The sequence below is a fragment of the Triturus cristatus genome, chromosome 3_2, assembly GCF_964204655.1.
Source record: "Triturus cristatus chromosome 3_2, aTriCri1.1, whole genome shotgun sequence".
In the NCBI taxonomy this organism is placed as follows: domain Eukaryota; kingdom Metazoa; phylum Chordata; class Amphibia; order Caudata; family Salamandridae; genus Triturus; species Triturus cristatus.
Window position 1 is genome coordinate 539,292,661 of NC_140584.1, and position 26,716 is coordinate 539,319,376.

The following is a 26,716-nucleotide window of genomic DNA, read 5'->3' on the forward strand; positions in this document are numbered from 1 at the left end:
GCCAAAACTTGGTTTAACCTTAGGGCTGTTATCAAACTAGGGTACTTTTCAAATAGATCTCCAATATGGAACCTTCCATCCCCCCCCGGCTGGGCTAATGATGCCTTGGTAATTCCACTGAAGGATGCCGGTATTCAATCATGGGGTGATCTGTTTTTGGAAGGCTCAGTGTTTCCTTGGGAGTATCTGGTAAACAAGGTCGGCCCAAACCTTTCTAGATTAAAGTACATACAAATCTCAAGTTGGGCCCAGTCATATCCAGCCAGTGCCCCTCGGAGTTTCAACATGCCCCTAGGAGGAAATAGCCTACTTGTGTCAACGTTGTTGGACAGAGCACCTCAATCCAAAGAAGTTTCCCTTTGGTATAATTTAATTTTGGACGAGATAGATGGGGAATTTCTTCTTCCTGATCATCTATGGGGCACCCTATTGCCTAATGAAAATTTGAATGAACTCTGGCGTATGTCTTGTAACACCTTGTGGGACCTGGTTGAGCCTGCCTGGCTCCGCAGAAATCATCTTTTCACCATCCACAGGGCATATTATTCTCCTCAGAGGCTCTCTAAATTTACTCCGGGAATTCCGGTGGCATGCTCCCGTTGTGGTTTAGCTGAGGCTTCTGATGCCCACATGTTTTTTGAGTGCACCCATTTGTCACCTTTTTGGGATTCCATCAGCACTAAACTCTCTTTTGCCGTGGGTTTCACTGTTATTGTGGACTTGCGATTAGTAATATTTGGGACTGTGGATCAGAAGCGAAGTCCAGCAAAAGATCTCGTGTTTTATTCCATTCTGTTGGCTCGTAGGGAAATATGTAAGCGCTGGAAAGAGACAATCCCACCTTCTCTATACGATTGGCAGTCGGCAATGCTACAAATCTCGAAAATAGACCTGCTTAGGTCCAGCAATTTGAGTAAAAGAGCTTTCTGGCACCTACTTGATTGGTCTCAGTGACAGCCTGGGGTTTTTTTTTTATTCCCCAGGTCCGATGATTACGAAGCCATGGTCTATTTTCCCTGCTAATGCCGCATGGCATCGATGCCAACTCTCAAGCGGATTTTAGCTTTGGTGGAAGCGGTTTCTGGTTGACATGTGTTGAGTCCATTACGAAATGTTAAGGCTGTCTGGACACAAGACATATCTGTGGGGTCATGGTTAGCATCTATTTACCTTAAGACCTCTTCCAACCATCTGTTGAGTAAGTCTTATATGCCATTCTTTTTGTTTTGGCCTACGCAAGTTTCAGCCTTGGTGAAGATGAGGACAATAAAAAAAAAAAAAAAAAACAAGCGTAAAGGCTAGGCAATATCATTGCCCACTCAAAAAATATAGGACGTTTCCTAAAAGGACTTGGGTACTTCGGAATAACATGGGTCATACTCAAATAAAAGATCGCCAGGAAGCAACCTGCCCTGAGACCTTTTTACATCAGGACCCATAAAAATAACGCTAATATCAATCACTAAAGGAGGTATCTGACCCCGGAAAAATACATCCCAACACCTTACGTGGTGAGGCCCTAGACCACACATTCCCTTAAATGTTCCTCAAAGCTATGATCCTTTATTCAGATATGTGTAATGACAACGGTAACAAGCGTAAGGGGCTAGGTAATATAATTGGCCACTCATAAATATTGGACTTCCTTTAGAACTTTGGAGAATCCATGGAAACATTGGTCTTTCCCCGCTTAAAAAGGTTGACAGAACTTGCAAGTGACAAATAATTTTGTTTTTTTACAACACGCTGCAACAGATAGCCATGATCGCCTTGAATTACGCTAATTCTGGGCATTGTTCAGCGACCATGGCAATGGAAGTAAATGGACTTCAATTCCCATGAAGCAGGTCCATTTCATAGACTCGATCCAGGACCTGCGGAATTACTTCATCAGGAACCGCCAGGAGCGGGGCCCCACCTCTGAGCGATCCGGAAATGTTCAGGCAAGAACTGGTTATAAGACACGTTCCCGGCTTTGAGACTCGCAAATGCCTGGAGACGCGGACCTAAGTAGGTGAGGTCGTGGGGCAGGACTTTTGAAGAAGTAAGAGGCGAGGATGAGTAAGAACCCGTTGTGAACAACCGAGAGATGCATGTGTAAGTCCTCCAGCCGCAGTTCATTAACGAAGCGAGTGTCTCTTCTGTTTTGTCTCCCCTCATTTATTTATTTTCTTGGCTCGTACATGTACAGAGTCTGACTACAAGGCTACCCCCCTTTACGCGTAGTCCCTTGAGACATTCTAGAACCTCCGCAAGAGGGTAAGATATTTAAATCCAGTGATTATTATGGAATGAAAAGTGATAAATCACGGACAATACCTAACCCAGAAGTATGAGCATGAATGTAAAGGTGCAGGATGAATGTGATGTAAGGTTTAAAAACGACACCTTTTAACTTGGATCCACAATATGGGTGGTGAGATGTGAATGGCATCACCACTCGATATTTGTAATTACCTGGGACAGCATCCCAGAAAGCTCGTGTTTGAGCACAACCACACAAAGCATGATGGATAAAAGCACACTATAGCACCCATCCCGAATGAATCTTTGGGTGATATAGGCGCAGCACGAATTGGACACATGTGATTCTACAATCATTGTTTCTTTTACAGGCGGACATGAAATAATACGGTACTGGTTGAGAGATAAATATTCTACTTACCGGTCATGAAGAGTGCAGCTTTCTGCACTCTGTGCTGAAATATAGGAAAGTACCTAGTTAAAAACCAGGGAGGGAAATCCATTTGCCCTGAAGAAAGTCCAGGACCCTTTTGTGCCACTTAATAGGGCTGAAACAGGTTGGCATTAGGGTCATAGGACCATTACCTCCTTACGACCCCCTCTTTCTATTTTAATTATCCCCCACAACTCCGCTAATAAAGGGATACCTGGAGTCAGAGGAGGAGTTTTAATCTTCAAAACACCCTGGCCTATTTCTCTCTGGAATATGGTCGAGCCCACCCTGACCTTTAGGAGTCAGGGTGAACCAGAGGATGAAACATGACACTACTATTGTGTGTGAGGGTTATTTAACAAAAAGGAATTGCTGCCTTCCCCGTGCATGAGCGGTTGGTGCCCCGTGAGTTTGAGAATAGTGCCCTGTCCATCTGTATACTAGGTGAGAAACCTTTGTGGATCAGTATTTGAATTGGAGGACGTATCCCCTCTAGGAACACCTCTCTACCTTTCTGGCTCAGGTGAAGGGATCTTCTCCTGGAGCCGTAGTACAAAAGTCATGGAATGAAGACACCTTCCCGGATCGATTTCTCGGTGGGACACAACGGAGTTCCCCCTCCCGGTCTCAGCGGGCTGAATATGGGAAAAGAAGACAAGCAAAGCCACCCCGAATGAACGCAGAAAGGACCCCATCGCAGGAGCAGGTACTAGAGGGTTGATGAGCAGCGATCCACATGGCTGCCGCTCTTCGGGACAAGGGGACTCTCTCTGTGGACGAGTCGTCGGCAGACACCACTGTGCACTCATTCTCCGAGAACAGTTTGTCACTATTTCCCACCATGAACTCACACGATGTGCACTGTGTGGTAATATATAATGAGGTTTTTGTTGTGTTACACAGATGGATATGGACACCAGTAAGGTAAATGCTCAGAAGTAATACAGGTCTTATCTTTGTGTAGAGTTCCAGCCAACACTGCATGTTCTATCACATACACTGGTGTTCACCGTGTCAAGTTTGATACCACTGCTAACCGCCTACACTCGTACAATAACGGCTAACCCCAAGGCTCTGGGAGTTACTCAATAGCACTAAGCGACTGCAAGATGCCACTGGCTGTGCCCTTAATTGCTATGTTTAATACAACCCCACTGGCAAATGCACACTGTTTATCACAGTTAATAAATTTGATTTTAAATGTTTGGTCGGACAGGTTTCAATGTGGGACCTTGTATTGGGAATTCGGAAGTTTTTGAAAACAGTTACGTTAACTGGCAGGCCTTTGTCCGCTATAAGGGACATGCAGAATCTCACACTCTCATAATTGTTGAGAAGTACCACAACATACTCTATACCTCCATGGATTCTGCAGGTCTATATAACATAACAACATAGAATATCCGGGGAATGGGTTGCATACATGAGCTGTTTGAAGTCCTGGAAAAACAAATAGACAGCAATGGCAGGTATAATCTACTCCAAGGTAAACCAGATGGAGCACCCATAGTTCTGGGAAGCATTTACGACCCAAATACAGAACAAGATAAGTTCCATGCACAACTTAATTTGGCTCTTGCTGAATGGTCGATGAAGACGGCTGAAATGCCAGAAACCGGTCCTAGGAAGCTTGGTTCCGGTCCAGGGAAGGCATGGCTTGGCAGTTCGGGCTGGACTGTTCCCACGAGGCACAGGGTCAGACTGATTTGCATATGGCCATGTCTGAACTGGGGTGGCAGAGTGGGCTAAAGAATGGTGATGGATCAAACCCAGATCGGTTGACTGGGTGTGAGTGTTTGATTGGTTCTGATGCTCCGCCCATCACCACCCCCTTTTGTACCGCTTTGTTCGCCATAAGTTGGCAGGGTATGCTCAGACGTTGAGTCCCTTGCTCACTTTGCCACTGGATTCAAGCAAGCCTGGCTGAAGACGGCTGAAATGCCAGAAACCGGTCCTAGGAAGCTTGTTTCCGGTCCAGGGAAGGCAGGGCTTGGCAGTTCGGGCTGGACTGTTCCCATGAGGCACAGGGTCAGACTGATTTGCATATGGCCATGTCTGAACTGGGGTGGCAGTGTGGGCTAAAGAATGGTGATGGATCAAACCCAGATCTGTTGACTGGGTGTGAGTGTTTGATTGGTTCTGATGCTCCGTCCATCACCACCCCCTTTTGTACTGAATGGTCAATGTACCCTTGGATATTAGGTGGGGATTTCAATGCAGTGCTGGACCCTGAGTTAGACTGCTCACACCCTCCTCTGCTGGGCACGGCCTCTATTTGCCAGCCTAAAGGTCTACGTATCTGGGTTCAGGGATAAGCAATCTCAGATGCTTGGTGTAGTAAGAATGGGGACATGCGTGAATTCTCATATTATTCCGCACCACACGCCTTACATACACAACTTGATCACATACTATGTACCACTGCACTCCTGCCCCAGATAATGCATACCACTTACCTCTGGAAAACACTCTCTGATCACAATCTCCTGGAACTCACCTTGCCCTGGGATCGGATCCCTATGCCAGTCCTGACATGAAGCCTTTTAGAGGATGGGGTATTTGTGAGACTACAGCCACCACCATAGACAACTATTTCAATGAAAACACAGACACAGCCTCCTCCTGCTTGATAGAGTGGGAAGCATTCAAGACTGTCATAAAGGATACATCGATTAGTACAGTGGCGGGAGCACATCAAACGGTTAATAACGAACTGAAGCGTGACTGGGAGCATTGGAACAAGCAGCAGTGTCAGACACAGAAAAGGCAATGGGGCTACAAACAGCACATATTGAATACACAGAGCTACTAGAGCACCTGCTCATTATTGACCACCAATCCTACACACAGAAACTGCATGCAGAAACAGACAAATCAGGCACACTACTCGTCCAAATGCAGAGACACACCCTACCATCTGTCCCTTTACTAGAAATTAACACACCAACCATGGCCCACATTACCACCCACAATGGGATTAATGCCGCATTTCATAGTTATTATGAGTCCTTATACGGCGCCCCCTGCAGTAGAACCCCGAATAATTGAGGACTTCCTGGATAGTTTAACACTCCCGCGGATTGCTGCAGACAATAGTATGGCTTTCCAGTACAGTTTTAGGCCACCTTCACAGCTCAGTTAGTCCCTCATTTGGAATGCTATGACAAGCAGTGCTGCATACAGACGCTCTACTCCTTACTACGGAACAGGCCCTAGTGATCTCATTCCCAAAACCTGGGAGGGACCCACTGATATTATGTGCTATAGGCCGGTATCGTTCTTGAACACCGAATATAAGGTACTAAGTAAGGTCCTAGCCTGCCGTCTTCTCCAACGTTTGCCAAAGCTTATACACACAGATCGGTGTTGATTCATACCCGGTTGAAGTACATCACTGCACATATGGAGGCTCTCCCATGTAATGGGTGCAATCCCTGACACGCTCCATGCGGCAGGATGTATTTCGCTCGACCTATGCCAAGCTTTTGATACCTTAAGTTGTGAATATGTGTTGGCTGCCGTTCGTAAATTGGGCACTCCCAGGCTATTTCCGATGGGTTAAACTACTATATATCTCCAGCACTGCAAGGGTACATACTGGAGCTCACATATCAAACCCATGATCAGTGCACAGCGGCACAAGATAGGGATGCCCGCTAACCCCAATGTTATTTGTGCTTGCTTTGCAACCTGTGGTTGAACAGTTGTGTCTGGAGGCCCTGGAATGGGGCATCCCCGTTGGCCCGTCAGTCCACACACTGTCACTCTACGCGGATGACAAATATTATATATCAAAAAACTCCATGGCAATCTGTGGCTCACACCTTTTTGCTCTTTGAGCACATCTCCGGACTGGCAGTGAACGTGGACAAGTTCCAGGCTTTCTTCTTTGAGAGCAACCCCTGGACTCCGACAGTTACATTCAGAGATTGAATACTCAAGGTCACACCAAGCACCTTCAAATATTTAGGGATCCAGGTGTATAGGACTACCCAAAATATTTTAGAAGAAAATCTCCAGAGGCGATATATTCATTGCACTCACAGGTGTCCTTCTGGACAACCCTTCCTCTCTCCATAGAGGGCGCCTTACGATCTTAAAAATGGTTCTGGTCCTGCGAGTATTGTATTACTTCGCTAACCTGCCTACAGTGGTCCCGATGCACAAGTTCAGAGTACTGAACACACTCCTGATGGACCTAATCTGGGGGAGCAGCCAAAGGTGGGTGGGATTAGCAAAACTACAGTTTCCGTCTGATAGTGGTGATCTGGGAGTGCTAGATATTAAATTCTATTGCCTGGCGGGCCAGTTGCAATGGCTCGCGTACTGGTTAGCTGGCCACAACCTGCATGAGATGGCCTATACTCACCCAGGGTGCATTACACAAACTGTTGTGCCCCCAGGAATGGACCACCGCTAAGGCTCTACTGCTGCTGAAAGTTGCCATCACATACTGGAAACTGGCCCTGAAATATACTGCACAGGCTGCTCCCTATACCCCCGACATACCACGCCCGGGACTACCCACTCCAAGGGATACTCTGACACAACGCCGACTGCGCATATGGGAGCAGGCGGGAGTGACTAGGGGGGGGGTGGGGGGGAGTGCTATTTGGAAATGGCATACTGTTGAACTACGCCGACTTTGTACATGAACAAGGTCCATCAGACTCACTGTTCCTTATGCATGCAGATATCTGGGCAAAGGGTTACAGGACAAGGAATGGAATGCTCTTATTGAATTTCCTAAGAAAGTCTCACGTAACTCGAGGTTCAAATTCATACAATATATGGTAGTACACAGGGCCTACCTCGCACCACACAGATTGCATGCTATGTTTTCGAGGGTATCTGCAGCATGCTCCAGATGCCGTGAACAGGATGTAGACTTATTACACATGTTGTAGGCTTACCCTGCTCTCGCACAAATCGGTACATCATTGGAAGAAGTGGGCGGAGGGACTAACTGGAATACAGCTGAAAGTTGCTTGTTGTGGCTGTATCTCCGCCCCAAAAACTACAGGGTACAGGTGAAATTCGCAGATCTGACACTTCTCCTTACAAAACACCTGATAACTAAAAGATGGAAGTTGGCAACCCCCCAGGCAAATCAACTTGGCGGAGAGATGTTTTAGAAAGGGGGAAGGTGGAAGGTGGTGCGCGCCGCAGGGAAGAATACAGGGGATTACGGAAAACACCGATAGCCATGGAATGGGACACCACACTAGAATCCTTTAAAACTCTAGACATCAGGGCAGGACTGAGAACCGAAACCAGCCCAGGTAAACTGCTTGGCCGCCCCCCCCCCCGCTCCAGGGGGAGTTGGTGCAGCCAAGCTGTTTGCTAGGGCCGGTTTCTGGCGCTTTTGTTACAGGGGGCTAATATTGCCGGCCCCAGTAACAAAAACGTCCCCCAGGCGCCCAAAGCCATCCCCCACCCTGGCGGCCCATTGGGGAAACGCCCAGTGCCCGCTACGGCCAGGCTGACCCTGCTAGACATGCCAAACACCTGAACACCGCACACTCTGGCCCTGGTACAGCTGGATTCTGAGCAGACAATAGTAGGATGATGACTGATGGCGGAACACACAAAAATTACAAAATATATGTCATATGTATATCCTTACACAGTTGGTAACACCCCGCATACTCCCACATACCATACTGCATTAAGAATACTGCCCATGTTTGAATCTATTAGGAGAGTACTGACATTACAACCAAGTTTACCTACGTCCCAACTCTGAATGTTGGTAGTCACCAGTAAGGGGTTAGGTGGGAGGGAGTTTGAAGTTTACAGTATTTAGGGATAGTAATGTAATGTACACAAAGTACTGCAGCACAAATACTAAACTCTGCACTGGTTAAATGTCTGCTACTGATCTGCATTTTGACATTCCGCAATATTTATGTAAACAGTGGAATATTTTGTCATACTTGCAGTGCAGAGCTGCAATACCATCATGCATTGTATTTACTATGAAAACCCAAAAACGTTTGTGGAAAAAAAGTGGTAGATGGAATGTTTGAAGTAATCTCAGCTACAGATAATTACTCAGGGCTGCATCCAAGTCCCTAATTATTTTTCACACAATGCTACCTCAGTTTGGACTCAGTCATATGCAAATCAGACGTGGACCTGCACCAATAGTAAAAGTCCAGTCCAAAGTGCCGGCCAGGTCCTCCCTGAATTGAAACACAAGCACAAGATACTGATTTGCATATGTCAGTCCTTTGTCATAATGGTATGGTGGGCAAAAAACAATGGTCTGGGATGTGGCTGAGCGACTGCATGTGGCTGAGATTAATTCAAGCAGTCCATACATCACTTTATTATTTCTTTTTCTTTTTGTTTCATCTTGGTTCATTGGATCTGTTCCAAATAAATAAATATACAAACCAAAGAATGTATTTTAGATTACATTACTACAGGATACTGCAATTGAATTCTTGGGCACAATTTTCCCCATCTTTACTTCTACTTTATTATTGCATTTGACTGCCTAAGTGCGACAGGTATCCCCAGATATGGGTATCGTGCTCACTGTGTCATGAGACTCAAGCTACACCTTGCTCACAAACTGCAAATAAGGTCAGACTGGTCTGGGGTTGCTTGAGGTCCTTTCTGGAGGAATATTTGCTTGGCAGTTCAGGATGGACTGTTCCCATGAGGAGTAGGGTTGATACTGATTTGCATAAGGTAGGTCTTTGTCTAGAGTCACATGGCGGGCAAAATATGATTAGTGGAATACGGCCTGAGTGGTTGCCTGTGGCTGAGATTAATTCAAGCATTTCACACGTCCCCTTGTTTTTGCCAGTTGACACCATAAGTGCAAAGGTGTCGTGCCAGAGGCCCTACCATATATTGGGACTACGTGGTGACCTTTCACTACCATTGTTTTAATTGACTTCTGGTGTTTTACTTTATCCTAGCTTGAATGTACATCATTTTTCCTGCATGTGCCTTTTTCCTTTCTAGATTTCTTTCGTGTTTCTTTGTAGCTGCAGAGTGGGTGTGCTTTCACAAAGTAGAACAGCCTTGCCAGGAACAGAACATATGGGTTGTGCGGAGCCCAGCAGATGAAGCTGAGTTGAATGAAGACTTTGATGGCCCTGAGGACTTCAAGAACAGGTGACAAGCTAGCAAGCCCTAGGAGAAACTTGGGTTCAAGGATGTAGAGAGCATGTACAGTCCTTCTCACTTCCAGGCAAGATGCAAATACAGCAAAGCAGGTAGCAAAGTGGCAGTCCCTCCTACAGCACAGCAATCAGCAGGACAACACAGCAAATCAGTTAGCAGAGTGGCTGTCCCATCTCACAGCACAGCAACTCTTCTTACTGGCAGAATGTCCTTGGTTCCAGGAAAGATTTGCTGGTGTCCGGGTCCAGTACTTATATCTAGTTGTACCTTTGATGTGGAGAGACTTCAAAGAGGCCTCTGAAGACCACAAGGTCCCTACCTTTTACTGACCTGGCTCTGGACTCACTACAGGGGGTATGCAGCTCTTTGTGCAGGGACAGGAACAGCCCTATTCAAGTGCAAGTGTCAGTCCTCCCTTCCAATCTATCTCCGGAAGGCCCATAAGCCTGGTGGTGGGCCATCAGGATATGCAGAGTACATCTCAGTTCCCTTTGTGTGTGACTGTCTATAGGGAATGCACAAAGCCCAGCTGTCATCCAGAAATGCATTCTAGGGAAAGGCAGCGGCACAGAATGGTTAAAGTAAAAAAATGGCAACTTTCTAAAAGTGGAATTTCCAGACTTACAATTTAAAATCCGACTTCACCATAAGTTGTGATTTTAAATTGTGAGTCCAGAGACATCAAACTCCAAAACTCTATATGTTCCCAATTGGAAATGACACTTAAAAGATGTAATAAAATCCCATTGTTAACCTATGGGAGAGATAGGCCTTGTAGTACTGAAAAACGAATTTAACAGTTTTTCACTACCAAGACATGCCCATAGGGCTGCCTAGAGCCTACCTTAGGGGAGATGTATTTGTAATAAAAAGGAAGGTTTGGGCCTGGCAAGTAGGTTAACTTGTCACGTCGAAATGGCAGTTTAAAACTGCACACACAGGCCCTGCAGTGGCAGGCCTAAGGCATGTTTAAAGGGCCACTAAAGTGGGTGGCACAATCAGTGCTGCAGGCCCACAAGAAGCATTTAATTTACAGGCCCTGGGTAGATATAGTGCACTTTTACTAGGAACTTATCGGTAAATTAAATATGCCAGTTGTGGATAGGCCAATGTTACCAGATTTTGAGTACAGAGCATATTCACTTTAGCACTGGTTAGCAATGGTAAAGTGCCCAGAATCCTAAAGTCAGCAAAAATGAAGTCAGCAAAATAGGAGGTCAGAAGGCAAAAAGTCTGGGGAAACCAAGCCAAGGATGCCAGGTCTATCAGTGGCCAATACATTACTTTGCCGTTGTTTTTATCCTTTTTCATTTTCAAGTCCTTTTTATGTGTTCAAGCTATGCCTTTGGGTTACAGTAATTCAAAGTCAATTGTATGTTGCAATTTGCACCAATCAGAATCATGTTTTCCTTATTTATTTTATTTATTTTACAGATTTGTAGAGCGCATGGCTGCCCATGGGCGTCCCAGCGCTGATAGACAAGAACCTAGTGAGAGATGCTTTATGGGAACAGCCATGTTTTAAGTGCTCTACGGAATGAAAGAAGGTTAGGTTGGGCTCTGAGGTTAGGGGGGAGCGAGTTCCAAAGTTTGGCAGCGTTGAGTGAGAACAGTCGGCCGCCTGAGCGGGCTTTTCTGATCCTAGGAACTGAGGCTAAATTGCAGTTGGAAGAGCGGACAGTTCTAGAGGTGGTGTGGGGTGAGATAAGATTTTGGAGTATGGGAGGGGCCTTGCCATGCATAATCTTGTGGGTCGTGCAGAGAGCCTTGAATTGAATTCTCTCTTGGATCGGGAGCCAGTGAAGGGCCTTCAAAGACGGTTTGGCTGAGCAGCGACGATGGGTACCTGTGAGAATGCGGGCTGCCGCGTTTTGGACCGTTTGGAGTTTTGCTAAAACTTTTTTGGGGGCCCCTAGGTATAGGGCGTTGCCATAGTCTAAACGAGATAGTACAAGGCCGTGGATGAGGAGTTTGCGGGATTGAGTCGGAAGCAAGGGTAGAATTTTTCTTGCCGATCTTAGCAGACCGTGACAGGTTCCAGCGGTTTTCCGTGCTTGGGCTGAGAAGTTGAGTTTTTCGTCTAACCAGATGCCTAGGCTCTTAATTTCTGGTTTGGGCACAGGGGGGGGGCCCATGGCTGACGGCCATATGGAGATGGAACTATATAAAGATTTGTTGCCTAAGAACATGATCTCAGTTTTTTCGTTGTTCAACTTGAGGTGGGAGCTACTCATCCATTTTGTTATTTCAATCAAGCAGGTATGCAGGTTGGGAATGGAGAGGTCTTGCTGGTTAAGGGAGACCACAAGTTGAGTGTCGTCGGCGTATGTCAGGAGTTTGATGCCATAGGGGGCGACGATCTTCTCAAGGGGGGACATATAGACATTAAAAAGGGTTGGGCTCAGAGACGAGCCCTGTGGTACCCCGCAGTTGATGGCTGTGGGTCTGGACGTAAAGGTGCCCTCTCTCACCTGAAAGAGTCGGTTATTGAGGAAGGATTCTAGCCAGGCCAGAGCCGTTCCTGTGACTCCAAGGTGTTTGAGTCTTTGGGTCAGGATAAAGTGGTTGACGGTGTCGAATGCGGCGCTAAGATCCAGGAGGATCACTGCCACTGATCCCCCTGAGTCTATGATCTTCCTTGCCTCTTCGACTACCGCCAGTATTGCGGTCTCGGTGCTCTGGCCTGGCCTGAATCCCGTTTGGGAGGGTTTCAGTAGTTTGTTGGACTCGAGGAATTGGGAGAGATTTTGGTTAACATGTTTCTCAGCTATTTTACTGGTACCTGGGAGTAAGGAAATTGGCCTATAGTTGCCGAGTTCTAGTGGATCAAGGTGGGGTTTTTTGAGCAATGCTTCCACCGTGGCTCTTTTCCAGCTGGGGGGGACAATACCTAGGGAGAGTGAGTCGTTAATAAGTTTAGTCAGAATAGGTAGAATAGTGGATCCGACTAGTTTCAGGATGTTCAGTGGAGCAGGGTCGGAGGGACTGCCACTTTTAATAGAATTGAGTATGTGGAGAGTGGTATCAGTTGTGAGCGGAGTGAAGGCTGACAGCTGATTGTTGAGTGGGTTGATGTCAGGGGGGCACAGAAGGCGTTCAAGGAGGTAGGGGGGAGTGAGTTAATGATTTTAGTAATTTTAGAGTTAAAGAATTCTGCAAGTTCATTGCAGCGGGTGACTGAAGGTTCCACCAGAGGGGGGGGATCAGGTGTTTTGAGTAGCTTCCTTGCTATTTGATAGGTTTCCCGGGCTGAGTTGCGCGAGGATTTAATTTTATCCTCGAAGTGGTTGATTTGTGCAACTTTGATTGCTTTTTTGTAGGTGACAAGGGTAGTTTTATATTCAGTTTTCCTGGAATGGTCGAAATCTTTCCTCCATTTTCTTTCTGATCTTTTGCAGGCTTTTTTTAGGAGTCGCAATTCATCAGTGAACCAGGGGGAGGTGGGTTTGTTCCGTGGGTTACAGGAGACTTTTTTGGGGAGGGTTTTGTCTAGAGTGTTGGCAATCCAGGCTGAGAATTCTGCATCAGCACTGACAGGGTTAATGTTGGGTGCAGGAGGGGAGCTCTCTAGGTGAAGTTTCCAGGTTTCTACATCAAGTTTAGACCCAGAGCGTGAAGGTTTGCTGGGAGGGGCGGTAGTGCGGGGCGCACGGGAGATCTGCCAGTGTAGAGGAACGAGGAAGTGGTCGGACCAAGGGACTGGAATAGGATCACAGATAGTAAGGTCGTGAATGTTGGTAAGAACTGGGTCCAACAAATGTCCCAATGTGTGAGTGGGTAGATGACCTAGGAGTATCAATTGAAGGGATTCGAGGTCTGCTATCAAGTCGGCGATCTGTTTGAGTTCTTTTTTATCGAAATTAATGTTTAGGTCGCCCAGGATCAAGCATGAGGAGTTGGTTGCGGTCAGGGTGTACGAGTGTTCCGTTAAGGATTCACAGAACTGACCTTAAGGTCCTGGGGGACGGTAGATGAGGAAGCCTGATAAGGTTTGGCATGGGGAGACCTGGAGAGCAAACATGACGTTTTCACAGTCAGCGAGGGGGCTGCCCTGGAGGCGGCATGAGAGTTGGTCTTTATGGATGATGGCAATGCCACCACCTCTTCCTTTAGGTCGGTCTAAGCGCTGTATGAGGAAGCCCGGGGGAAGGGAGTTGACAATGTCAGGGTCTGAGTCCGGTCCCAGCCATGTTTCGGTTAGGAAAAGCACTTCTAAGTTGTTGTGTTCCAATAGAAGGTGGATTTCTGTCGAGGGGTTAGGGAGAGATCTGCAGTTGATAAGGGCCATACGTATCGGGATGGGGGGAGGGGATATAGGTATAGAGGGGTTAAGACTGTATGGGCAGTGGGCGCATCGGGTAGAGGGGTGGTCAACGAGTATGCCATGAAGGCATGAGTCATGTACCTTTTTGTTGAGGTGTACCAAGACGTCTTTTTCATATCTCCAGGTCTGGCTGCTGGGTTTAGTAGTATGGCTTGGCTCTGTGCTCTGCCTAGCGTGGACGAGCGCAGACGAGCTTGCCTTAAGCGCGCCTTCGGCGCGCCATCATCGCGCCCGCTGCGCTCGTCCGCTGCGCTGCCTGAACTGACACATGGTTTATAGGTGGAGTTGGGAGGGTGGGCGTGGCCAGCAGGAGTGGGCGTGTCCCGTGGCTCCTCGAGGCCGGTGATGGCGGCTAGCGAGCGATTTCAGCCCCTGAACAGTGTTTATGTCGACTGTTTGGGGTGTTCAGGTAAGTGCTGGGAGAGGGTTTGCAAGTGAATTAAAATCAATTAGCACAAGTTTTAAAAGCAATTTTGCAAGGTGGCTCCCGGCTTTCCGCCTCAGGAGGTTCAAGTCTCAATGCGGCGCTCTCAATCAGCGCTCGTATTTATACTTGGTGGAGGGTGGGCGTGGCCAGCAGGAGTGGGCGTGTCCCGTTGCTCCTCGAGGCCGGTGATGGCGGCTAGCGAGCGATTTCAGCCCCTGAACAGTGTTTATGTCGACTGTTTGGGGTGTTCAGGTAAGTGCTGGGAGAGGGTTTGCAAGTGAATTAAAATCAATTAGCACAAGTTTTAAAAGCAATTTTGCAAGGTGGCTCCCGGCTTTCCGCCTCAGGAGGTTCAAGTCTCAATGCGACGTTCTCAATCAGCGCTCGTATTTATACTTGGTGGAGGGTGGGCGTGGCCAGCAGGAGTGGGCGTGTCCCGTGGCTCCTCGAGGCCGGTGATGGCGGCTAGCGAGCGATTTCAGCCCCTGAACAGTGTTTATGTCGACTGTTTGGGGTGTTCAGGTAAGTGCTGGGAGAGGGTTTGCAAGTGAATTAAAATCAATTAGCACAAGTTTTAAAAGCAATTTGCAAGGTGGCTCCCGGCTTTCCGCCTCAGGAGGTTCAAGTCTCAATGCGGCGCTCTCAATCAGCGCTCGTATTTATACTTGGTGGAGGGTGGGCGTGGCCAGCAGGAGTGGGCGTGTCCCGTGGCTCCTCGAGGCCGGTGATGGCGGCTAGCGAGCGATTTCAGCCCCTGAACAGTGTTTATGTTGACTGTTTGGGGTGTTCAGGTAAGTGCTGGGAGAGGGTTTGCAAGTGAATTAAAATCAATTAGCACAAGTTTTAAAAGCAATTTTGCAAGGTGGCTCCCGGCTTTCCGCCTCAGGAGGTTCAAGTCTCAATGCGGCGCTCTCAATCAGCGCTCGTATTTATACTTGGTGGAGGGTGGGCGTGGCCAGCAGGAGTGGGCGTGTCCCGTGGCTCCTCGAGGCCGGTGATGGCCACTTGTTCTAAGAACATCTGCCCCTCAGGATTCATCCATCTTCCTAATAAAATGATATGCAAGCTTATAACAGTCTTAAGTCCGTATGTTACCCACATTTTTAACAAATCCCTAGATTCTGCAGTCTTTCCAGACATCTGGAAAGAAACCATCATATTTCCAGTGCTAAAAAAGCGGGCTTGGAGGCCCATAACTCCGCAAACTACAGACCTGTCTAAAGTCTTGGAGAGACTGGTCATCAAACACCTGGTTAATTTCTTAGAAACTAATGAGCTTCTAGACCCATCTCAGACTGGCTTCAGAGCTTCAAACAGCACAAAAGCCATACTCCTCGCGGTATTGGACAATATTAGATCCTTAGTGAACCAAGGCAAGGCTGCCGCCTTGATCCTTCTGGACCTGTCCGCAGCGTTCAATACTGTATCCCATGACCTTATATCATACATTTTACATGAAAAGGGCCTTCATTCGAATACCCTTCAATGGTTAAACATACTTTTCTGTAAAAGAACACAGAGAGTCCAAATGGGCCAATTTTCCTCTAACTCTAAAAACATCAACTATGGCGTCCCGCAGGTAGCTTCCCTGAGCCCCACTCTTTTTAATGACTATGGGACCTATTAGGATGGCGACCCTAGCGGTGCTGGGACTGGCCGCCAGTGGTGCGGCGGTCCCGCACCAGCAATTAGGATGCCACCACCACGGTGGCGGTGGAATCGCCCATCCACATCATTGTGGCGGGCGGTGCACACAGCACCGCCCGCCACAATACTTTGCTTGCACATTGTGCATTTACAGGCAAAACGTGGCAGGCACCGCAAGGTGCCTGCCACATCGTCCATGCAATTGCAGGGGGGTTCCATACGTACCCCCCATGTGCCCCTCCACCCCCCCAACATCGTGGAGGCCCGCAACGGGCCCCCAACTGTGGAAACCGCATGCCTGGAAAGGCTGCTTCCCGCTGCAATTGTAATATGGATGGCGGTGTCCAGCAGACACCGCCACCATATTCAACCCTTTTCCGCCCGGTCGAAAAGTGGCGGATGGTCTTCCCATCTCCCGCGGTACCCCCGCCATCATAATATGGCGGGGGGAAATGGGAGGCGGGCGGGGGATGATGCCCGATATCATAATAGACCCCCTATGTCTCCTCTCTGGCCAAGACAGGTAGGAAATGGGGCTTTAACATCTGCTCATATGCTGATGATACCCAGCTTTTAATTGCTTTCAAAGAAAGGTATGAGGAAACTAGAAATAATTTAATCAATTGTCAATCAGAAACAGAATTTGGATGACAGAACACCGCCTGAAACTGAATGCTAAGAAATCTGAGATATTGCTCTTTAAAGGAGCTCATTTAATCTGGGACAATACCTGGTGGCCTCGCACACTAAGAGATGCCCCAGAACTGAAACAGGTCTTAAAAAACCTGAGCATCCTCATAGACAACAGACTTACAATGCAGGACCAAGTCAAATCACTGTGCGGTAAGAGCTTTGCCATGCTAAAGTTTTTACGAAGACTTTTCCTATGGATCCCTTTGAACTATTGTAAAACCATCACTCAGGCACTAGTTTCTAGGAGGCTGGATTATGGGAACGTGCTTTATGTGGGCATGTAAGACTACCTGTTCTCCCGACTGCAGGTGATTCAAAACGCTGCCGCCAAACTTGCCTGTAATAAAAGCAAGTATAGCTCAGCATCAGAGTGCCTGAAGGAGCTTCATTGGCTGCCTGTGCGCCAGAAAGCCAAGTTTAAAACTCAGGTGCTATGCACATAGAGAGTTACGTAAGCTTGGCCCCCACATTCTGCAGGACAAAATAGAATTTTACGCTCCCACACGACAACGGAGGTCTTGCAATCTCGCTCTGGCCAAAACTAAACATATTGAGAACCAGAGCAGGAGGTCGATCCTTCTCTAATTTGGCGGCCGCTCACTGGAACGAACTCCCCCTAGACATTCGCAGTACGGACGCATATATGTCGTTCAGAAAGAAGCTGAAAACGACATTGTTCCCTAGGTTCGGCACATTGCACACTGGGTCCCTACTCTAGTCCGCCAGGCCATCTGTTCACTGTTTTTCAGGACATTGCTTTCCAGCGCAGTGATATCCCTTGGGATGATTGATGCACTTAATAAATACAAATACAAATTTGTGGAACATATTGCATACAAAATACTAGAAATTAAACATTGCACCAGTTTGTCAAGATTAGACCTTTTGGCATGGCTAAAGCTTGTTAAGTTTTAGCAAACAAAAAAGTTTTCTACAAACATCACTGTGTCCTTAAAGCTCACAAGATGTCAATGTCAGGTATAGATATTGTTGCCCCGTTCTGGCTACATTATTTGAATACTGGTCCTTTTAGCTTTGCTTTTCCGGTTATATATATATGTAAAGGGCTAAAATACTGATGAGGCAAAGAAGAAAAAGTTCTCTCCATGTAATAGTTCTTTGGCAAGGGTATCTTCATTAAATTAATACATTTCGATTACCCCATCCATGTGATGGATCCCAGAACACTTTTAAAAGCTTTTAAAAGAGATTTAAAAAACTCCGCAAACAATGCAAAACGAAAATACAGGCAATTCCTTCACAATGTAATTTTTTTACCTATTTTCTGCATTTTTTTCTGATTGTGGAAAACCTAGTTTATGTTCTGTGTTGTTAGGTATAGCAATATGATTAGCTCACCATTGCTTTAGAGAAGAATAGAAAACTAATATCGCTATTAGGAGGGGGCGTGCCAAGGGCGTCCCTTCCTAGCATGTCGCACTAGTATGTAGGAATGTTTTGCCACCATGAATGCGGTAGCAAAACATCCGCAGTTTACCACCAATTTCAGATTGGTGGTAAGCCATTCAAACCATAAGGGTCCCCTTTGTGAATGGGGCCGCCAACATTCTTTCAGAGCAGGCAGTGGTCCAACGGACCACTGCCCACTCTAATAAAATTAAAAGAAAACCTTTATTTTTTAAATGCAAGTGTGAGCTCATTTTCCAGGTGGAGGGGTGGGTTAAAATTGAGAATTTGGCTGCTCTGTATGTAGTGTTTGCAGTGGGCAGCTCTTCTGTTGCTCCTAAGTAGATGCTATGGGACGTGCTTAAATTATGAACAATAATTAATTCATGTAAAGCAAAGACACATCTTTACCTTTATTATCATTTTTTGTTTTGCTAGTCATGGTATTGGGTTGTCACAATGCCGAAAATTCTGCTGTCGCTGGACATGAACATTCAGTTGAACCTGAAAGGTCAAAGGTCAGCCCTTTGATCTCAGCGCCTGCTTGAAGTCAGTCTGGCATTTGCTGTGCTCTCAAAATAATGTTTTGAAGAACGAGGGCAGGACACCATTGGTGGTGTTTTTTATAACATCTGTCACAACATGAGGCACTCAGCAGTCCAAAGTAACATCGCCATTATTTAGCTAACAGCATTCTGGGACTTGTAGTTTTCTCTTTACAGCTAGAAGTTGCCGAAAGAATCGCAGCATGCTGCTGGGTAATAAACGGGGCTGGTATAAGGTGTCACACCTGACTTTGGGCCACCTCAGCTGAAAAACTAAGATGACCGACAGGAATTTAAACATATCTACGTCACCGCTATGTCACCATCATGTGCCAATTTGTAAGACTTTACACACAGCAGTTATGAAGAATGGTTACAACAAACGATAAAATAAAAATTGGTTTTATACACTGTTTTGGACTATATTGTGTTTTTTCTAAGCCCTTTATATAATGGGTTTTACGGTATCGAATTACTTCTTGCCAGTGTATCAACTTTGGAAGGATGAAGAGCTCAATTGAATGAGACGTGCGGACAAATTAAACTTAAAGCCATCCATCTTAAATGTTAACATAAGCTTAACCCAGGTGCACAGCATGCGCCTCCTGGGATGCACTGTATATAATCCGTGCGTCACATGAGTGCACATCATGGATACAAAGCATGTACCCTCCCAAGAGACCGTGCATAACTCCATGTGTACACAGCATGCACTGCAACAGCCCTCTTGAGACATCCCATGGGCACAGCATCCACCTCCTGGGACACACTGTATACAATCCAAGCACCGCATGAGTGCATACAAAGCATACACCCTCCCCAGAGACCCCGTGTAGCAGCATGCCCCCCATGGGTGCACACAAAGCATATACCCTCCAAGAGCCCCTGTGTAACAGCATGCCCACCATGAGTGCACACAAAGCATATACCCTCTCGAGAGACCCCAAGTACACACCATGCACCAGTGTATGAGACTGAACACAGAACTGCGCCCACTGCTACCCGGCAGCCAGTAACTCTCTTTCTAAACACCAGCAACAAACACGACTGAGCACTTGACGAAATCCTCAATGAGATCTGTTTGACAAACAAAACAGCAGTGCGCGCAACTTTTCGTTAGGTTTTATTGTAAGTGTTCCACCTCAGACCCAGGTCTGGAACCACCATTACCATCCCCCGCACTTGAACCCGTGCTGAGAAGGCCCCTCCTCCACAAGGGCCAACCGCGCTCTTTAAACTGCATTGAAAAACACTGCATGGTAAACACTGCATCTACTAATCATCACCCTCCCACGGAGAGGTCACATTTGCCCAAGAGCACACTGTGCATGCAGGCCAGGCTCCAAAACATAAAAGCAAGCAGTGTAGGGAAGAGAAGTGCAGGTAGTTTGAGCAGTAGGGGTAGGTGCAGTCAGGTGATCCAGTGAGGGCAGAGCTGGGCAGCAGGCAGAGCATGCGAGGGGTGGCCAGTGAGGCAAGGATAGAGACAGCAGGGAAGTGGACCCAGCGTGGGCAGAGCCTGGCACTAGGGCCCGGGTGGCGATGGTCAGCACTGGGTCTTGCGTGGACAGTAGGTCTAGCTGATGAAGCAGGGTTAGGACTGGCCAGTTGGGATGGCATGCGAGACCTGGACACTAGTCTGCCAGGGGTAAGCAGGGCAAGGGGACCAGCATGGGCAGATGATGTGACTTGGGTAGAGCTTGGTACTAGGTGGACAGAAGGTAGATGGGCACTGTGGCCAGCATGGGGAGCGATGGGCAACCAGACAAAATGAGCAGATGATCTAGCGTGGCATAGCAGGGCAGTAGGTGGGCAGAGCAGGACAGTAGGCGGGCAGAGCTGGGCACTGGACGGCCAGGGGTGCGGCGTGGACTCGGTCTGTGTCTGTGTGTGTCTATCCGCGTGCATACCCATCTCAGGACAGGGGGGTTCTGCCTAGGTGGCCAGCCAACCTCTCCAGGCAGCTGCGCATCCGTGGGGAGCAGTCAGCAACTCTCCGGACCACCTGGCCCACAGGAGTCATGTTAAGAGGCGGAGCTGGTAACCCACAAACATTCTTCTTCATAGGAGGGCAGTGCAATAGCTGCCATATGACTACAACTCCCATAAAGCAGTGTGACTGTCTGCTCGCACGCAGTGATGATGTCAGCACGGTGACGGCACGGCGACCGACCTCTAAGGCCCGCCTATGCATGCATTACACTGCTAATTATTCATATGTATTCAGCATTCTGGAGAAGTTATCAAAACAGACTGGCAAGAGCAGTAAGGTGCACCTGCACCAGTTCCACTCCCTCGTACCACTCGCTGCTTCCTAGTTTGTTTGTGGGGATATCAGTGGGCACTACAAATGTCTGCGCCGCTGCTTCTATTTTGTGACACTCCACGGGAGTACCTTCTCCCCTCTGTGCCACGTACGCCAAGCAAACTAACACTGGCTCTGGCATTCAAAGAGAGGTAGCCTCCAGCCTCTGGACACCCCGCACTGGCCCTTGTAAATTAGTGTTCATTTGACTTTGGATAAAGTGTCTGTGAAGCAACGGAGTGTCCTTGACTACTTAATGACTGATCGCTTTGGGATTCTTGCCTAATGCTTTGATTTGCGCACTATGGATGTGAAATAAGCGGTGTGGCAAAGCGGATTTTGAGAAAATAACAGCACTGTGAATTTGCCATTTTAACAGGGGTTTTCAAAAGTCCATGAGTTAGCTCTTCCCCTGTGAACAGAGCAATGGTTTGCGGGGACTGGGAGGATGGGAAAGCATGGCAGGAGGGAGGCCAGGGAGGGACTGGAACAATAAAAAAAAACACGCTGTCCCGAAAGTAAAAGAGGACCGCACTGCAGCCGGAGCATGGGGATTTCTTGTCCTAATTTCCAATGGCAGGCCACCGTTTAGCATAAATGGTGATGCCGGCCAATGGAAATGAGGGGCAGGGCTTAAAGCCCTTTTCTATAAGTACTCATTAGCAATAAATCTCGCCGAGCGAGCTCCGCATGTGCGCAGCAACGCTAGGCGAGACCTAAAAACTGCTTTATTGAAAAAGCAGTCACATAAATGGTGGTCTGCGATCCCAGCAGGTCACCATCCCTGTGAGTGCCAGCCATTCCCAATGAGTTGCAAATTGCGACCTGCCTCATGAATAATAATCAGGCAGGTCATTTGCGACCCATTTGGAAATCGCTAAATGTGTCCTAAACAAATTAGTACATTTTATTTTGCGAGTCTCTAATTGAAAGTAGCAAAACAATTTGCAATTAGAAAATCTAATGGTCATACATCTGGCTCATTGAGTGGTGTGATCTGCACTTGTTCTTTCTTTTGTTCATGGACACATCATGGACTCAGGAGAGCTTTGCCCTTCTAAATGGATGTGCACCTCAGGTGTCTTCTTGCCATAAGGGTGTGTCTCTTTTCCTCCCCTTTCCAGTGGTTTTCTCAGTGGTGGTAAGATGGGATCAGCTTGTAAATTTCTGCAGTGCTTATGAATAGTAATGAAGACCTCTTTACAGAGCTGAGAGTGAAGAAAAATGTATTTACCCTTAAGGTCAGTTCTCCGTCAATGGAATCTTCATTACATTTTTACACAACGCATCCTCATCACTTGCAGAGTTAAGGTAAGGGAGGTAAAGTTTTGGATATAAAACCGTATGGTTTTCAAAAGATCATCACAATGATATGAGAGACTAGCTGTCATTGTATTTGATTCTGCGAATGCTGGGAATGTCAACCTTAAAGTGGCAGCGCAGTGTTCCTGTGTGCTAGGCTGTTGGCCTGTCACAACAATTCCCTTTCATGAATTCCCTTTATGAAAAAAGGGAAGGAAAGAACTGTTTTAGGGCAACAAAGCTGCCATTTTTAAACACATCGTTTTATGTTATAGTGCAGTGGTTCTTAACCTGTGGTCCAGGAATGCCTGAGTGTCTGCAAATCCTACTCATGTGGTCCACGACTGCTTATAAAATTGAAAAATATTAACAGATTAATAAATTGTAAATATATAAAGAAGCAAATTGTAAAACTGAAATATTAAAATGTTCTGTAAATGTGAAGGAATTTTAAATTGGAGGCTAAAAATTAAGTAGCTCGTCTCCCACGAAATCAAACAGAATATAATTAAGACTCCCAGTTTTCCAGGTTTACAGATTTTTACAGTTAAATACAGAACGAAAACAATGTGTTTCCTTTATTTATTGTTAGAAGCGGAAAAGTACTGAAAATTGTGCTTCTAATGAGTGACTTTCCATGCTTTCTGTTGTGAATTCCAAGACAACAAATGAGCAGATGGATAGCATAGGGAGTTAAAAAATACAGGTTACGATACCTTTAAATATGTTAAAATATATATGTAGTAAATTGCTAATATTTACCTGTGGGTGTAGTGTTTTGCTAGATTTGGCTGCTGAATTTGCTAAAACGCGAATTTGAGTGCATGTTTATCAGTAAAATAATTGTGGGAATGTATCAAATTTGACTCAGCTTATTAGCAAACCACAAAATAAATATGGATAAATACTAATAAGACGGCCCAAAAATAATTATGGATAAATACAGATGGAAATGTTAAAAAAACAAAAAAAAACATAAAAGCAGGAGCCCTAAATATAATATAGACAATGAGTGGCCTCAACTGAATTTATAAAAGCACCAATCTTCCTATTAAAAGTAAAAAAAAAAGTTTTCTATTTGTGAATATTTAATTATTTGTGTATTTTATTGATTATTTATTTTTAGTTTAATGTTTGTGGTTCCAGTCATAGAAAATGCTTACGTCAGGGTTCCTGCTTCCAGTAATGACTCATTGGGGTCCCCGGATTCCAATAATGATTCAGTGGCAGTCCCCGGGTTCCAGTAATGATTAAGTGGGGGTCCACAGGTGATATTTTCTCATTTTGGTTTTAAAAGATCTATAGCAAATGTTGCTCGTACACATATGTAATTTAGTTTTGGTTTGTTTGTAGAGTTTTTTTCTCCCCTTTTAAAAGTATTCAGTGTCTTTAAATATTAATGAAGATACCTTGATAGAGAAAACCCTGCTAACATTGAGGAGCATCGCACCACTGCTATTGTAGCAGTGAAAAAAAGAAAAAGAAAATGATAATAACAAGTTGTTATCATTTTCTTTTTCTTTTGGGAGTCATGGCGGGGCTGGATCCCTGACGCCAGAGCAGGGAAGGAGTGGTTTGCACTCTAAGTGGGCCTCTAGGGCCGCCCAAACCATCATGCGCACTTGGCATGCTCTCCATTGGGCTGTGTTGCACAGCCCTGTGGAGAACATGCCCAGCCTCCTAGGCACTGCCTGAGCATTCAAACAGGAGGCTCAGGCCAATGCTGACGCCGCTCCTGCAGCGTCGTGATTGGTTGGAAGACCCCAGAAGCCTGAGTGCTTCCAGTGCTTTCAGCAGAGGAGGCGAGGCGTGTGGCGGTGGGAGAGGCGTGAGGCGGGGAAGGTACGTTTTTTAGTTGGACTGGATTACCATGCATGACATTGTCCAATTTTAAATGTCTTTTAGCCATTCACTAAAACAAGCAGGCCACCAGAATCTGCATACCTGTGCTCATTTACAAGTGACCCATGGGCAAGTAAGTTACTGTTCACTTTGGAGGGGGGTGGCAGTGCAAACAATCCAGCAATGAAAGATATGCCAATGCGTTGCTATATTTGTGCAGCAAGTAAACAAATGGATCAAACCTAAATTACCCCGACTCCCCAAAAAATGCACACATATAAATAGGTCAGGGGTTAAGTTGTGTCAGTGTTGGCCATTGTTGGGCATCACTTCTCATGTTTGTGCTTCACGGACTGCCCACAATTATCACAATGACGACAGCAATCATTCAACGTTCCAGAACGAGGTCATCACTCACCACAGCTGCATAACATGGCATGCTAGCTCCCTATGTGCCTGATCCATACTCCCAAGGAAGAGTCAGAGATTGAGAGACAGACACTCCCCACAGACCTGAGCCAGACCACGTACACATCTGCCCACAATCACTTTCGATTGACTGCTGGTATTTCAGATGGGAGGACCATACACTGGTCCATGGTATATTCATTTCTGTCCGCCATGCTCCTAATGCAAAGCTCTTCATTTTCATCCAACCAAGATCAAATTGCATTCATCTTGGCGCCGGCGCCACCTCAGACCCCTTAAAAATATACACCTTGATATGTTCCATGAGCCACACTAGACACTCCAGCCACTACAAGACTCCAGCCCTCATGCACATCAACAGTGCACTACAGAAGCCTTGCATGGACAGGCAGTCTTGTGGCACCTGGAGGACTAGACAGTGTAAGCTTCATAATAAGGTAAACATGCTGTGGGCTAATTTGTGCATGGAGGACCTGTATGTTAAAGACAAGTTATGTTCAGTGAGTCAGAGCCGGTCAAACCATTTGGAAGGCTAACCATCTGCACACTTTATAAAAATGTTTTACCTAGTTAAGTGACCAATTTTCATATACAGCCCATGACTGTCTCACATGATTGATGATTTACCAGAATGTTCCAGAAGTAGAATTTGGACATATGCCAATAAAACAATCTCTGGGCTTGCCTAACAAGGGTCTTTTCACCAAGACAATGGAGGCAGAGTGGCAAGGGTTTCTCTGAAACAGGCTCCATGTTTCCACAAAGCCACTGGGATGGGAGAAGCTATGAAGTAGACCTATGTGAAGAAGCCCTATGTATGGCCTCTTTGTCCACAGAAAGGCCCATAGTTTCCAGGGGCCCCATATAAGCTTGCTTCCAGATCTATGTACCCCTACCTCATATGTGTACCATGGGCAGAAAGAAGGTGCTCCGTGTTAGTCAGCAGTGTCTGGGGTTGAGATACCATTAAATAGTGGCAGATGGTGCCATAAACCTCCACAGCAGTTTGATGCAAAATGTGACATCTTTTCATTCGGATGAGTGGTAACAATCCAATGACAGCTTCATCCAGAATCAGATAGTCTGGTTGTGGCTTTGCAACATTCTGTGTCCCATTATGAGACATGAAGCACTTTGCATCTTTTCAGGGTTACTCACAAATACACAGGTAGTATTGTATACCATCTTTCCATACAGTCCGGAGGTTCATGATAAAACGCGTAGCCATTACCTGCCCTGTGTGCTTTGCCTGCTATTGAATGGAATCTCCAAACACACCCCAAATCGCACGTCTTGCACATTTCTCAGAATCTTGTGAAACTGGGTGGCCATCTTAGGTGTGGTTGTATCTAAACCCCACCCAAAATCCCGCACGGTTGCATGCCTTCTGACTGGAAGTGGGAGAAGACTTTGACTTGCTTCATTTTTGGGAGAACATAGGCTTTAGAGGCTTGTGTTTCTCACCTCACCACGCTTTCCTGGATGTGTGAGGCCAATCCATATTGAATCCTTGAAATTCTGCAAAGCAAATAATAATTCTAAAGTTGTGAAAACAAACTCAGGTTAGTTATGTGCGCGTGCGGGCCAGAGCTTGTATTACAAGATATTAACATCTCTTGATTCTGCAATATTTATATAGAGTGTGACGACTGATAGAAGCTACTAGTAGGTTTTCTAAGATCAAGATAGTAGAGGGAATTGTAGGGCTTGAGAAACCAAACACTTATTGAGGAAGGAGGTGGACTAGCAACATAAAAAGAGTACTTGTGATGGTTAAAGATTGTCATTATAATAAGCCCATAGGTTGTGTAGAGAAACCACGTTCTGAATAACAACACTTCACCCAAGAATAAAAGACTGCCACTGTTTATATCTATAGTATGAGAGTTAATGTTGGTTTGTGAAAATAGCATCCTATACTAGAAAATAAGCCTAAAGAAAGGTTTAGCTTTAGAGATGAAGGGTTTAAAAACAGATT

General features: G+C 46.2%; 1 long non-coding RNA gene across 1 annotated transcript in view; it reads left to right on the plus strand.

The window, feature by feature from the left end:
- Positions 1-19,196, plus strand: part of LOC146857673 (uncharacterized) — a 45,363-nt gene extending 26,167 nt beyond the window's left edge. Inside the window, exons 2-3 of the long non-coding RNA XR_014979598.1 lie at positions 9,656-9,808; positions 18,754-19,196. This is a non-coding gene — a long non-coding RNA (uncharacterized LOC146857673). The remainder of the gene's footprint in view (positions 1-9,655; positions 9,809-18,753) is intronic.
- Positions 19,197-26,716: the final 7,520 nt, after the last annotated feature.